Source organism: Cupressus sempervirens, chromosome 9 (assembly GCF_028749045.1).
Source record: "Cupressus sempervirens isolate cs-2001-9-10 chromosome 9, ASM2874904v1, whole genome shotgun sequence".
Taxonomy (NCBI): Eukaryota; Viridiplantae; Streptophyta; class Pinopsida; order Cupressales; family Cupressaceae; genus Cupressus; species Cupressus sempervirens.
Genome location: NC_143126.1, coordinates 89,400,726 through 89,403,541, shown reverse-complemented (window position 1 = coordinate 89,403,541; position 2,816 = coordinate 89,400,726). Strand labels below are relative to the sequence as shown.

Below are 2,816 nucleotides of genomic sequence, written 5' to 3'. Positions count from 1 at the left end.
ATGTAATGGCATACATTATATACCAAAAAATTGTCCCAATATTGCTAAGTCAATTAGAATTTGAAAACATTATAACTGCTCTTATAATTTTGACCATCCAAGTGAGCTATTGAGTGATAAAATTTACTTCCCATATCATTACACAAATATGCTTAATAAATTTGATTTGAGCTTGATACCAAGTGTTGCTAAGTTATATATAAATCATGCAGTTTAACAATATTATCATTTGAAAGAGGTAAAGGTTTTCAAGGAGGAGTTGGAACATTTTGGAATATGAACAAACAAATAAAAATTGATATCTTTTTGGAAGACATTTGATGAACTTGAAATGACAAATTCCTCTCATTCTTCTTCTTCATCAGCATTTACAAATCACAACTTCAATGTGAACATGCTCCAAGACCAAGATAACCCTTTTGTGTCACCACCAATTCTGCCACTTCCTCCTCATCCTCAATGCCAATCATTGATAAAATTGGTAAGTGAAACAATTCAGATCGATCATTACAGGAAAAGCTAGAAGAAGGGTTGCTTAACTTTATTAAGAAGAATTAAATTGCTAATACCTCTTTTTGAGGAATCAAAAGACATGCACCATGGAATAAGATCTCTACCTTGGGATTCTCTTCCCTATATTTCTTCCTTAGAAAAGGCCCAAAAATATACTAAGGCTTCACTTCAACTCTTTCCTAATGGTAGAAAACTCTATCTAGTATTGGAGAGCAAGGTAATCACAAGAAGGTTTCAGGAATTAACTGAGGTACTTAATTAAGCTCTAGATAGCTTGCACAATAATTTACTAAAAGTTTCTAATGAAGTTAAAGAATGAGTTGAACTAATGCACCTCCAATTAAAGAGATCCTAGGGGAGAGATGATACACAAGATATTTAACTTTTCATGGATATTATGATTTCCATTTCACATAACGATAGTAAAAATGTAGATTATGTTGTTCTATATAGGCTAGTAGAGATACTTTAGCTATCTACTATTACTAATTTAGCAACAGAGTCAAGAGAACTAAAAAATCTCAAGAAAGAAAGAGGTAGTGATATGGGTGAAACTACTGAACATGAAGTGACATAGGTGAAACTACTGAACATGTAGTGAAATTTTTATTATCAAGTGTTGCAAAGATTTGGGAGCATGTAGTGACTACCCTTCTAAATTTATCTATTCATAGTAGTAACAAATGATTGATTGTTCAAGAAGGATCCATTAGTTACGTAATAGAAGTCTTAAAGCATGGTAGCATGGAAAAAAGAGAAAATGTTGTTGTAATGCTTTTTAGCCTATTTGTTGAGGATAAGAACAAGATTATAATTGGAACCTTTGGAGCTATTCTTCCTTTGGTTGATCTACTACATGATGGAACACCAAGAGGGAAAAAGGATGTTGCTATTGCACTTTTCAATTTATCAATTTATCAAGGAGACAAACCTAGGGTTGTTTGGATTGGAGTTGTCCCCTCTCTAATGACATTTCTTGTTGACCAAAACATTGCAATGCTAGATTAGGCTGTTTCTATTCCCACAATACTTGCTACTCATTAAGAAGGTAGGATTACTATTACAAGGAAAATGTTGTATGCATTCTTGTTGATTTGATTTGTTCAACCTTGGCTTGTAAGAATGTTTTTGTTTTTCTTGCCTTGGCTATAAATGACTCCTTACATTTATAGATAACATTACAGGTTGGTGCATACAAAGACTTAGTTGAAATTTCTTGAAATAGCATTGTTAGAGCCTAACGAAAGGAAGCAACTCTTCTATATCTAATGAGTAAACAATGACATGTTCCATAGGTTTGACTTTTTGTCATTTTATTCCCATTATAAACCCAATAGATGAACTCATATTGGATGTACAAACCTCATGCTCTTTTTGTAATTTGACATCATTTGGTGCTACTAAATGAGCAAAGATTTTTTGGTATAAAAAAAATTTATCATATAAAATGTAATATAAAAATAAACTTGACATATTGTGTCAACGGTTCTCCCTTTATACCTAATGTACATGATATGTAAGTGAAGCTTGAACACAAGATGATGTAATATCATGAGAAGATTTTCTAGAGCTTGATTGTGTCACAATTTTTTAAGCATCAACGTTTTGGATCACACACAGTGATCCATCATTAGGATGAGGAGTACAAGAGAATAGAGAAATCTATTCTCTTGTACTCCTCATCCTAATGATGGATCACTGTGTGTGATCCGAAATGTTGATGCTTAAAAAATTGTGACACAATCAAGCTCTAGAAAATCTTCTCATGATATTACTAATGGATTGTGGAAATCAAATGACATTAAACAAGATGATGTGTTCAAATAAAAAGTAAAAATAATAACTGTCACCATCCAACCAAGAAATAAATGAAGGATAACCATGCAAAATAAGTCAAAGAGAGAAAAAATGGAAATCTAAATTATCAACTGGAAAAATTGGAGATCTGAATGATCAACTAGTTATTGATTTAACATATCTAATATATTACCCACATCTTTCCTTTAATTCATCCTTTTAGATTGGTTTAAAATTGTTCCTGAATTCTATGTATTATCTGGTAACATAATTCTAAAATTGCTTAGAACATGATTTCATTTTATTCTTCTAATTTCAAAATGGTTTGGGATCATCAGGCATCAATTAGGATCAAAATTGTGAAAAGTTGTCATGTTTTGCAAGAAATTACAAAAGTGCAAAAATGCAATTTTTGAAAAGTTGTCATAAAAGTCATTTTTAACCTCCCAACCTTCAAAACCATCAAGAGTTTGTTTGAACCAATTGGATGAAGGTATTTAAGACTT

At 31.6% G+C, this 2,816-nt stretch overlaps 2 pseudogenes; both read left to right on the top strand.

Annotated features, from left to right (window-relative positions):
• Positions 1-289: 289 nt before the first annotated feature.
• On the top strand, positions 290-1,090 carry LOC149537766 (U-box domain-containing protein 13-like; annotated as a pseudogene).
• On the top strand, positions 1,090-1,808 carry LOC149537765 (uncharacterized; annotated as a pseudogene).
• Positions 1,809-2,816: the final 1,008 nt, after the last annotated feature.